Genomic DNA, 12959 nt, shown 5'->3' with positions numbered 1-12959 from the left:
ATTAGCATGTGTGTCATGTGAGTGTTCCTTTAAGAAAGGTTTTTGTCTTATCACATGGCTTCAGTGATGTCATTGTGTGGGTGGAGCTGGGCTGTGGCTCTGGGAGGGTTTTTTTTGGTTTCGCTTTTACATTTGGCTGCTGTGGACTCAGACAGAGAACAGCCATTTTTGTGGCCTGCCTCTCTATCTTCAGTTTAAAAGCTATTTCCAGACTGCTTGGTACCTTAAAAGAGATAATTGCTTTTTGGAAGGAATTCAAATCTGCTGTTTGAAAAGGGGAACAGTGTATCAACAACAATTCTTAAGGCAGTGAGAATGCCATGTGCTGGGCCACATCTTTGAAAAGGGGTTTCTGGTTTTACTTGGATTTTGTTATTGAATTGGAACAGTTAAGGGGGAATTTATTAAGGGTTATTCATAGATTACTGTGTGGGGTGTTTACGTTTGTAGTTCATAAAAATTCTTGCTGTGTGTGTTTATATAAATGTTAACTAAATTCTTAGAATAAAACTTGTTCTTTTTTATTAATAGCACCTGAGAGGTCCATTGAATAACACATGAAAGGCAGGCTCTTCTGTTCATCCTAGCCAAATTCAACAAACAGTTCTAGGTCAGGTGAACTCCATAATATACTTTGGAGTTTTTAAACCCTGGCCCATAACATATGGAATTCTCTTCTCCAGAGGGCAATGGAGGCTGGGTCATTGAATTTATTCAAGGCAGAGTTAGAAATAATTTTGATAGACAAGGGAGTCAAAGGTAATGGGGGGGGGGGGGGCAGACAGGAAAGCTGACTTGAGGCCACAATCAAATCAGCCATGATCTTGTTGAATGGGCCGAATAGACTACTCCCGCTCCTAAGCCGCACACTCCAATGTCTCAAGGAGGAGTTTAGATCGAGATAAACTGTTTCCATTGGCAATAGAGTTGAGAGTGTGAGGACAACAATTTAAGGTGAACGGCAAAAGAACCAAAGGCAGCAGCAAGTGATTAGGATCTGGAGTGTCTGAAAGGTGGAGGCAGGGTCAATCTCAGCTTTCAAACATATGAATTAGGAGTAGCAAGCCACACAGCCCCTCAAGCATGCTCCACCATTCAATAAGATCATGGCTGATCTAATTGTAACCTCTCACCTATCCCAAGTAAGCTTGTTTATCAAGAGTCTATCTACATCTGCCTTAGAAACTCACTTTCCACTGCAATTTGAGGGAATTCCAAAGACTCACTATCCTCTGAGAGGAAACATTTTTTCATATCTCTGTCTTTTCGACCCCTTATTTTTAAAGTGATCCCTAGTTCTAGATTCTCCCACAAGAGGAAACATCCGCTTCTCATCCACCCTGTCAAGACCCCTCAGGACATATCATCTGAGGAGGAAAGAAATTGCAGTATTCTGTGGGGGAGGAGTGGGGCTAAGTAACAATAATTTTTAAATGAATGGAAAAACATGGCGCTCACAATATTTCTCTCCCTTGTCTGAATGAAGTTTTGCATGTTCTAGCCATCATATGCAGCACACTGACAGTATGCATTATTGTCTCCCTTTCTCTTCAGGTACTATGGACTTCCATGTTAACCTTGCTCTAGGTGTTGATCATCTTCGTCGGTGGTACATTCATGCAGTTTGCGAGGCTCTTTAAAAAGATTATTCTTTGTCTACTTCAATATCTTTTACATTTGATGTTTCCCTTCAGCATCTGACTTTCTAAATCATGATTTCTCATTACATAAAGGTAATTTTTGGATTATTGGTATATTCATCATGTTTATTGCTTGATGAGATTGATCAACAAAAAATGTTAGGGGTTTATATGTTTGATGGTTTGAATAGTTAAAAAATTGTCCAAAAGGAAAAAGTTAATAAACTGGGACATTTGAATGATTTGAAGGAGGAAATTGTCAGGATAATGGGACGTTTAATATAAGGACTCTACCGGCAGAGTTGTTCAGACACGAGGAGCTAGGATCTCCAACTAAATGTATTCCATGAGGTTTCATCACACATCTGGCCCCACATTCCAACCATTAGTCGACCAACACATCCATCGTTGTGATGTATTGCCTTCCTACTCCAAATAGAAAGCAAAAAGACGCATTATCTAATTGGATGACGCTTGACTGTCAGCTAAACAGACCCCCCCCCCATTCAATAGTTTATATCAAGCATAGAGAAATCATGGCACAGTGGTTAGCATCGTTGCCTCACAGCACCAGGAACCAGGGTTCAACTCCGACACTAGGTCTGTCTGCAGTTTGCACATTCTCCCCGTGTCTGTGTGGGTGTCCTCCAGGGACTCCGGTTTCCTCCCACAGTTCAAAGATGTGCAGGTTAGGCAGATTGGCCACGCTAAAGTTGCCCGTTAGTATTCAGAGATGTGTGCAGGTTAACTGGGGGCTGCAGGCGAGTGGGCCTAGGTAGGGTGCTCTCTCAAGAGGGCCGGTGCGGACCCGATGGACCGAATGGCCTCCTCCTGCACTGTAGTGATGTTTCTAAATCTTCTAAGAAAAGGGAAACAAAAGCTGCACAATCTTTTGTGACATCCTGATGATTGTTCTCCAGTTTACTTGGCGCACGGCGGCATTCGAGAGATTGATCTAGGGTCCCTGGGAGAAGTGCAATCGAGGCCAGTCCTTGGAAACGTTGTCAGCCCTCGGCCTCATGTGCCTCCAAGCATTCCGTGCCCGATGGGCACCGCAGGTGTTGGATTGCTTTATCGACCCCGCTTATCACATTCGGATTCCCTGTTGAGTTTCCGTTGTGCTTTGTTAGGTTCACCTGAGGAAGGAGCATTGCTCCGAAAGCTAGTGATTCAAAACAAACCTGTTGGACTTTAACCTGGTGTTGTAAGACTTCTTACTGTTATTTCTGGGGCCGTGCTCCCCTTTCAATTTGTCCCTCAGTTAATTTCTGTTATTCTATTTAGTTGGCGGCCTCATGCGCCTCCAAAAGGTCCAGCTTCACCTTCCAGGGTGCCCGAAGAGGTGAGCGACGGTTGGAGGGCGGGCACAGAGTCCGGGGGCAGGGCGTCGGTCTGCGTCATGACGCAGAGGACAGGGGCGGGGTAGGATGTGAGGTCATGGCGTTCCCTCCCCCTCCCTCCAGTTGAGGGTTCGGTTTGCGAAGGAAGCCTGAGCGGAACGGAGAGAGAGAGAGAGAGAGAGCGAGCAATACACACAACAGGCAGGGAGGGAGGTGCTCGGTCCGGTACTTGCTGGTAAGCGGCACCTTTTATTCCCCCCCACCCCTACCACCTCCTCTATCCGCACAAATTCCAGCATCGACAAAAAACATTTTCAAAAAATCCATATTAAACTGAGGTGCGTGTGTGTGGGGGGCAGAAATAAAAGGGATTTCTCTTAAAATGGACGTTTTTTTGTGTGTGTGTGTGACTGCTGAGTGAAATCTGCGGCTTGGTTGCGGCAGGGCTGCTTCTTTCCACCCCCTCCCCCACCCCTCTAACTTGACCAATTAATTATTCGTGTGGGGGTGGGTGGAAGGGAAGGGCGACGGAGATTTATTTGTTTGTTGAAGGGGCTGGTGGGGTTGTTCCCGTGAGGAGGGAGGGAGGGAGGAGGGGGAATTACTAATAAAAAAAAAAAATGGAGGTTTGGCGTTTGCTGAGTTTGGCTGGCGCAGGAGCTTTCCTTGCTCACTGACTCTCACTCCCAGAGAGATGAAGGGCTTTCTCTACCTCAGGAATGCAGCGAGGCGCGGAAACGTCCACATTTTTATTTTTTCCAAAAGGAAAAGCGTCGGATTTTTAACTTTTTTGTTTACTCAACTGATTTATGATTTTTTTTTTTAACGTTGCGCGCTCTCAAGAGAATTCAACTTTCATTTTCTCCCCCCCACCCCCTGAAAATACATTTTTCTTTTCCACTCCGTTGAGACGGTGGTGATTTCTCTCCACTACAGTACATGTTATTCTCTCCACCTCCTCGCCCTCTTCTCTCTCTCTCTCCCCCTCAACTTCCCCCCCCCCTTTTTTCCCCCCTTTCTCTCTGGCAAGTCCAGCCAGAGGGGATAGTTGTACATTTTTTTTTTTGTTTTATTTTAAAATGGACGTTGTTAGCTTACTTACAGACGCATGGTTGCATCTAATTAAAGTAAAGGCGATTCCCCACCAATTCCACCGTCGGTGAATGAATGCTGATGCATCGAGTCGGCCAGTTTGTTGGAATTGCTTTTTCTTTGTGATTAGCGAGGATATTTTATTTTAGTCCGCAGTTACCCTCTCCTCCCCGCTTAAAAAAAAACTACAAATGTGAAAATGGTCGGGAGCGTTCTCTTAAGACCGAGCTGCAGATGCATAACCATGTTTTTATTTTAAAAAAAACCAGAACATGTTGTAATTTCTAACGTTAATGTTATTACATATAATATAAAATATTGTGAATTGATTGTAGAAGGGTGCCAAGCACTTTCTAAATTCTAATTTCTGCTGTGTTTGGCAGCGTGATACGAATGCTCAAAATGGACGGGTTATGGCTGCTGCTTGTAAGAACTGAAAGGCATTAAAATCTGATCGTTTTATGAACGATGTCAATTATATTTTTGTGCTTCTCCCCTTTGATGCATTTAGTACTTTCCAGCTAATTTGTCCCATTTTTAGACATTTGAAAAAGCTTTCATAAACTCGAGGGACAGTTTGCATTGATCTTTCGATTGTCTCTTGAGTCTAAAAATTCCTTCAGTTTTTTTTCCAGCTTTTTCTCTGATGCAACTGCGTTAACTCACGTCAATCCGTTTTGTCTGTGTATCTACAGGCATCGAAATGACATGAGTTTGCCCCTAGTTTCTATTGTGTCGATGCAGACTCGTTTCAATATAAGGGAATTGACTTGGAATTTTGTTTTGGTCAGCGGAGGTTACTTTTCCTCTGGTCTTGGTGTACTGTACATTCACGTCAAAATCATCACCAGCGATGGAGTGCAAGCAATATCGCTGTCGGGTACATTTGGCACATTTATCATGCAATTTTTTTGCTTGTGTTGTATTTTCACCATGGCTTTAATAAATGCACTCACTTATTGATTCAGCATTTGAGTTGTATGCCAAACTGATATTTTATTGAATATAAGTGAAGCTGTTCGCTTCAATAAATAATTTTTTTGCTGCTGGTGCTTTTCTTGAATCAATGAGTAGAGTTTTTTTTTAGCATACAACCTGCAAATCTGCCTTTGCATTCAGATGGTTTGTTTTGGTCAGCTTGTCTAATTTTGTAGACATCTGATTAAATATATGAATTACAGCATGAAAATGTAGTTTGACAACTCTCAGTAGCTTGGCTTTTTTATGATGGGAAGATGAGGCATGCTGATGGAACAGACTGCATTCAGATAGAACTTGCATACACTACCAGCATTCTGAGATGTGTTGCACTAGTAAATTCTGTCTATATTCTCTCACTTCATCTAATTCTTGCAATTAATCTGTAATGCATTGAATTTTTTTCAAGGTATGAAGTATATTTCATTTCCCTTAAGCATTTTACGCCATGAGAGTTAGAAGAGGAGAATGGTCAATATTGCACTCCCCTACAGATTTAAATTTGCTTACAGAATCAGAATTCTTTTTTTAAGTAATAGTTTTCATTTTTGCTGCACAGGTCTATCTGGCACAATTTAACATGTTGAAAACCTGACTTTTGAATCTAGCTCTTTAGGACCGCAGGTCAGACAATTGGTATGGTTGGTCTCTGATTAAAGGCCAGTATAACAAAAGCAGTCAGATTTTCTTCCTTGGCATGTCCTAGGATTAGCTTGACACTGCTGTAGCTCTGAACTGGATTTTCTGACCTATGTGGTTGAGATTCCATATCAAGAATGGGCGTGTTAGGTTGAATCTCGAGTTTTGACATGGAATAGAATCTGAACTAGATAATTGAGAACTTGCGTTATACTGTGAATGATGTTTGTTTTGAAATTGGTGAAATATAATAATATACCTAGTTTTGTGAGGGAGTGTAAGCTTTCCCAATATTTGTCTGCTCAGTTATCTACATTATTTTAAAATTCTGATGCCATCCCCAACTGGTAATATCTAAAAGTTATTTAAGACCCCTTAATCAACAAACTACTTCCAAGTTAGAGGAAAAGTTAGTATTATTGCCTTAATTCCATAAGTAATACAGTGTAAGTGTAGATTGGTGAAGTTGAATGTGTGCTCTGCATCCAGCACTATGTAAGCAAAGAATTAAAATTGGATGGGTATCACTATGGATAACAGTAAAATCCACAACAAAATTAATTATTGAAATGAGAAATCATTGTAATTTGTATTTCAATATCTAAATATATCATTTTAATTGCTTGATCAGATACTACAAAATGAAAATACACTCTTAATTAATTCCAGCTCCCCCATCAGATTTGTAGGCCGAATCGCTCATTTTGACGGTGCTACCCAGTACCACTTGCCATGGGGCTGTGCCGTAGAGTTACTGGAGTGACCTTCCCAAATTACCTGTTTAGTGGAGAGTGGTTCGATTCTGTTTGTACACGTGTGTATGCATGTAAATTGACGTGCTGCCTCATCAGAATTTCTTAACTACATAAAATGTAGCATTCTTTTGTTTACCCTACATGTATTAAAGGGTCATAGTTTGATTGTAAAACTTGACCTTAATTTGTTCTCAATACAGATGTGTTCTCAACTGAGACTTTATTATTTGAATGTTTTGGGACAGTTGATGTCTGCTTTAATCCAGCACTCAAACTGATGGAAAAAAATGTGACACTGTTTTGAGAAAATAGTTGTATTCTGCAGCTCGAAGTTCAAAATCAAATGAGATGAAATTTAACTTTACTGATGTGTTGGACATCTTTCATAATAGCCTACCTGAGAACTTGTTTCAATATTATCCATATGGATCAAAAACACCCGAGGCCCTACATTATTGTTGTAGCTACAGATGCTTAATGAATAAATCCAGGACCATGTTTCCTAGTGTCTTGTTATGGGCCAGGGTTTAGAGAACCCCAAAGTGCATCATGGAGTTCACCTGACCCAGAACTTTTAATAGATTGTGGTATGGGGAGCACACGGCCCACTCTAAAGGTGTGGTACTGCAGCAATGGCAAAACTATTTTTTAAAGCAAAACAATGTTTATTCTATCAACTCAAGTTAACCTTTTTAAAACCAAGTGAACATCGTAGCAACCATTAATTCAAATATAACCCCCAAAGAATACAACACTAAGTAATCCGTAAGCTGTCCTTTTAACATCCAGAAAACTTTTTTTAAAAAAACCTTTAAATAGAAGCACATCAGGTTAAAGTCACTACTGCGAGCAGTTCACCAAAAGATCGATTTACATTCTTTAGATTACAGAGGGAGACTCTAATACACCTGGCTGTGACTGCAGGTATGCAGCTCTGAAAACGAAACTAAAACACCCCCTGCCGCAAACAGCCTAAGACTAAAGTAAAAAGCTGACAGACCGCCCAGTTCCACCCACTCTCTGACATCACTGCAGTAATAAACATCCATTTCTTAAAGGTACTCTCACATGACAGTCTGCTTAATTAGCTGCGCCCAACGAGGGAAGCTGTTGGAGCATAGTCTCCATGGGCTTGGGATCAAGGAGAAAATATTTATTGGTCATTCCCAATTTTGAATTGTTGGAAAGCATATTTGCACTGATGCCCAATGAGGATAGATGCATATCTAAGCAAGCTATTTCCCTGTATTTTTTAGTATTTTATGTTTTCTATTATTCAGCATAGACATGATGGACCAAATGGCCCATTGTAAATACACACAACTTTGTTATAAAGCTGAGAATGTACCAGTGGAGGTAGAGTTTTGGTATTTAGGAATACTGGCTGGTGGGACAAAGAACAACATTTTGAAAGAAAGCAAGACTTAACTTGCCAAAAGAACAGATGATAAGGGTATAACAAATGTAAGTGTGATAATGTCATCTGTAGAAGATAGGTCAACTCACAGGAACATATTTCAAAGCACTATATGTTTGAATTAAATGACCCTGTCCCAATTTAATGTTACCGGGCCCAAACATCTGGAATCTACTAATAAGCCCAACCTCTCATTCCAGTCTAACTCAGTTGAATCTGAGGTGCACGCTTCACCGTGCAAACAGGTGAATCGCCTCAACAGAGTGCGTGTAGTCCATTGATACCAAAGTACTAGGATCTCACTACTCCCCATAATATTTGGGTGAGTACCAAATGTTGAACTCCACTGTTATTCTTTTATATCAATTTGGTATCAGCGGTTAGGTTCCTGCCCCATTACAATAAGAGGCAACCCCAACTAAAGTTGCATCCTTGTGACTTGGTGCACTATCCCTCCATCCTCTTCTCAATTTTGTTGCAGCCTTTTACTGAGTTGGACACATTCTCCCAGCTTGGGACCACTCCTGCTTCCTTACACTCTCATCCATTTATAGCCTGACTATAGGCTAGGAAGATATGTTGCCTCCTGGGTGCAAGGGTCCTGGATGTCTCAGAGCGGCTTCAGGAAATTCTAAAGGGGGTGGGTGAACAACCAGCTGCCGTGGTGCATATAGGCACCAACGTTATGGGTAAAAAATGGATGAGGTGCTACATGCTGAATTTAGGGAGTTAGGAGATAAACAAAAAAGTAGGACCTCAAAGGTAGTAGTCTCAGGATTGCTACCAGTGCCACATGCTAGTCAGAGTTAGAATGATAGGATAGACAGGATGAATGCGTGGCTTGAGAGATGGTGCAGGAGGGAGGGGTTCATATTTTTGGAACATTGGAACCGGTTCTGGGAGAGATGGGACCATTACAAATCGGACAGTCTACACCTGGACAGGACTGGAACCAATATCCTAGGAGGGTTGTTTGCTAGCGCTGTTGGGGAGGGTTTAAACTAATGTGGCAGGGGGGTGGGAATCAATGCAGGAGGTCAGAGGGTGGTAAAGAGGGGACCGAAACAAAACCTAGTAAGGAGAAAAGTGGAAGACAGAGAAACCGAGTGAACTGCCTAGTGTGGCAGGGGGTGTGGGAATCAGAGCAGTAGGTCAGCGGGAGAAATAACTGAGGGAGAGCTACAGACTAAGGCCAGTAAGATTAAGAGGAAGAACAGGTGGAGAGTGGTTGGTCAACGCAGCGGGGCTGGTGGGCTGAAGTGCATTAGTTCAATGCGAGTATTTCAGGTAAAACAGATGAACTTAGAACTTGGATTAGTACATGGAATTATGATGTTGCTATTACAGAAAATTGATTGAAAGAGGCTCAGGATTGGCAACTAAAACATTCCAGGAGTTAGATGCTTCAGGCAGGATAGAGGGGGATGCATTATTGGTTAAGGAGAATATCACAGCTGTGCTGAGGGGAGAACACCTTGGAGGGTTCAAGCAGTGAGGCAATCTGGGTAGAGCTCGGGAGTAAGAAGGGTGCTGTCACAATGTTTTAAAAAATAAATTTAGAGTACCAAATTCATTTTTTCCAATCAAGGGTCAATTTAGCGTGGCCAATCCACCTAGCCTGCACATCTTTGGGTTGTGGGGGCGAAACCCACGCAAACACGGGAAGAATGTGCAAACTCCACACGGACAGTGACCCAGAGCCAGGATCGAACCTGGGACCTTGGCGCTGTGAGGCTGCAGGGCTCACCCACTGCGCCACTGTGCTGTCACAATGTTGGGGGTTTACTACAGACCTAGCAGCCAGCGGGAGATGTAGAGGAGCACATAAGCAAATAGATCTTGGAAAGATGAATAAATAATAGCGTTGTCGTGGTGGGTGATTTTAACTTTCCCTACATTGACTGGGACACACTTACTGCTAGAGGCTTGGATGGAGCAGAATTTGTAAGGAGCGTCCAGGAGGGTTTTTTGAAACTGTATGTGAATAGCCCAACACGGCAAGAGGCCATAGACCTGGTGCTGGGAAATGAACCTGGTCAGGTGATCGAAGTTTCAGCAGGAGATCATTTCGGGAACAGTGATCACAATTCTCTAAGTTTAAAGCTGCTTATGGATAAGGACAAAAATGGTCCTCGGGTGAAGGTGTTAGCCTGGGGAAAGGTTAATTACAACAGCATTAGGCAGGATCTAGAGAGTGTTGACTCCAGGATTTACTCGCATTTGAAAACAAATGGACTTATTAGTGATGGACAGCATGGTTTTGTGAAGGGGAGGTCGGGCCTCACTAATTTGATGAGTTTTTCGAGGAAGTGACAAAGATAGATGAGGGAAAGGTAGTAGTGGTTGTATACATGGAATTCAGTAAAGCCATTGACAAGGTATCTCATGTAGACTGGTACAAAAGGTGAAGTCACATGGAATCAGAGGAGAGCTGGCACATTGGATACAGAACTGGCTTTGGCACAGCAGACAGGGTAGCATTAGAAGGGTGCTTTTCTGAATGGAAGGCTCTGACAAGCGGTGTTTCACAGGGATCAGTTCTGGGGCCTTTGGTGTATATAAATGATTTGGAAGAAAATATAACTGGTCTGACTAGTAAGTTCACAGACGACACAAATTGGTGGAGTTGCGGACAGTGGAAAGGATTGTCAGAGGAGAAAGCAGGATATAAACTGATTGGAGCCTTGGGCAGAGAAATGGCAGATGGAGTTTAATCGGACAAGTGTGAGGTAATGCACTTTGGAAGGTCCAATGCGTGTAGGAATTACACAATAAATGGTAGAACGCTTGCGAGTACTGACCGGCAGAGAGATCTCGGTGTGCATGTCCACCGATCACAAAGTGGCATGTGGATAAGGTGGTCAAGAAGGCATACGGCATGCTGGCCTTCATCGGTCGCGGCATTGAATATAAAAATTGGCAAGTCATGTGGCAGCTGCATAGAACCTTAATTAGTCCTCATTTGGAATATTGTGTACAATTGTGGCCGCCACACTATCAGAAGGATGTGGATGCTTCGGAGTGGGTATAGAAGTGGTTTACTAGGATGTTGCCTGGTATGAAGGGCATTAGCTACGAGGAGAGCTTAGGTAAACTCGGTCTGTTCTCACGGGGACGATTGAGGTTGAGAGGCACCTGATAGAAATTAAAGTGAGTGGGGAAAAGTTTAGAACAGATGTGCAAGGCAAGTTTTTTTACATAGTGGTAAATACATGGAACACGCTGCCTGGGGAGGTGGTGGGAACAGGTACGATAGCAGCATTTAAGGGACATCTAGACAAATGTATGAATAGGGTGGAAATGGAAGGATACGGACTCCGTAAGTGCAGGCGGTTTTAGTTTAGGCAGGTACCATGGTCGGTGCAGGCTTGCAGGGCCGAAGGGCCTGTTCCTGTGCTGTATTATTCTTTGTTTGATTGTGAACAAAGATTTCTCTTCACATTCCTGGGCTGTTCTCTGGAATTCGCCAATTATCTATTCTTGGCCCCCTCTTCCTAATTTGCATGGTTCCTTTTGGCAAAATTACCCAAAACTTGAGTTCATCTTTTGCATATGCTGGCGCACCCATTTCTACCTCTTGACCGCTTTTCTGACTTTATGTTGTCACATTGGCTGATATCCATTGGATCAGCTGCAGTTTCCTTTAGCTGAACTCTGGGAAGACTGAAGCCGCAAGTTTTGGTTTCTGCCGCAAACTGTATCTTTACCACAGAATCCATCCCCTTCCCCACCCACTGTCGAGGATTCTACCGATATGTTTTCAACCTTGAAATCCTATTCAAACCTGAACCCAAATCCTCGTAGCTAATGCCCTTCATACCAGGCAACATCCTAGTAAACCACTTCTATACCCACTCCGAAGCATCCACATCCTTCTGGTAGAGTGGCGGCCACAATTGTACACAATATTCCAAATGAGGGCTAATTAAGGTTCTATGCAGCTGCAACATGACTTGCCAATTTTTATATTCAATGCCGCGACCGATGAAGGCCCGTATGCCTTCTTGATCACCTTATCCACATGCCACTTTCAGTGATCGGTGGACATGCTTTCCATTGGAAAAATTACCTCCTTAAAAACTTCTACTGTTTCTTTCCTCAGCCTATCTGCTGCCAAAACCTTCATCCAAGCCTCTATTCCAGACTCAACCATTACAATGCTCCACTGTGCATCCTTTGCATCTTCGCCATTCATAAAATTAATCTCTATTCTCCATGTCCTAGGCTGCATCAACCACTGCTTACCATCATCCCATCCTTGTTGACTGATTCACATTGACATTTTCCTCCAGCCTAACCCACTCTCCCCAAAAGCTATTACTTTCCCTTCACTGTACCACTGCAGGTTATTCTACCTTTAAAAAAAAAATTAGAGTGCCCAATTATTTTTTCCCAATTAAGGGGCAATTTAGCATGGCCAATCCACCTAACCTGCTCATCTTGGGTTGTGGGGGGTGAAACCCATGCAGACTCGGGGAGAATGTGAAAATTCCACAGAGTGACATGGGGCCCGGCTGGAACCCAGGTCCTCAGCACTGTAGGCAGCAGTGCTAACCACTGACTAAGTCTAGGTTATATAAACCACCATGCCGCCCATAGATTGTTCTATCAACCATCTAGGTCCTGCCTTCTAGAATTGCCCTTCTACATTATATCTGCTATATATAAGCAATTTAAAACACATGGCTAAAAAGCTATGAACATCTATATTTTCAGTTTTCATGCAATGGACAGGGGGGGCAACTTGATTCACAAAGCACCCATTGAAGTGGAATTTGACTTCCTAGGTCCATAAAATCAAGAGGCCTTCATGATATCCTCTACACTGCCTGCGTAGTCCTGTTACAAAATAAATGTGCTTTGACCCATGCATAATAAGTGCTGTGTTTTGTGTCCCCTTTCATATCTATTCCATGTTAAAATCTCTCTACTGTTTGTGGAGTCTAAACATGACCGTAATATATTTCCAGAATAGCTGAAATTTAAAACTATTTAAAAAAAACTTAAGATAAATATTTTTCCTGCAATAAACAGTATTTACGTTTTTATGGAAGTTAACTTTACTAAAGTGATCAGTTCAGTGTAAGTTCAAATTCAG

The 12959-nt window shown here is 42.5% G+C and overlaps 1 protein-coding gene across 5 annotated transcripts in view; it reads left to right on the top strand.

The window, feature by feature from the left end:
- The first annotated feature begins 3055 nt into the window (after positions 1–3055).
- The window catches only part of fam168a (family with sequence similarity 168 member A), a 150122-nt gene continuing 140218 nt past the window's right edge, over positions 3056–12959 (top strand). For all 5 annotated transcript variants that reach the window (XM_072477128.1, XM_072477130.1, XM_072477127.1 and 2 more), the window contains exon 1: positions 3056–3215. The gene's annotated coding sequence lies outside the window, so the exon portion shown is untranslated. The remainder of the gene's footprint in view (positions 3216–12959) is intronic.

This window comes from Scyliorhinus torazame, chromosome 15 (genome assembly GCF_047496885.1).
Source record: "Scyliorhinus torazame isolate Kashiwa2021f chromosome 15, sScyTor2.1, whole genome shotgun sequence".
In the NCBI taxonomy this organism is placed as follows: Eukaryota; Metazoa; Chordata; class Chondrichthyes; order Carcharhiniformes; family Scyliorhinidae; genus Scyliorhinus; species Scyliorhinus torazame.
The sequence above is the reverse complement of the archived record's forward strand: the minus strand, read 5'-3'. Positions and strand labels throughout refer to the sequence as shown.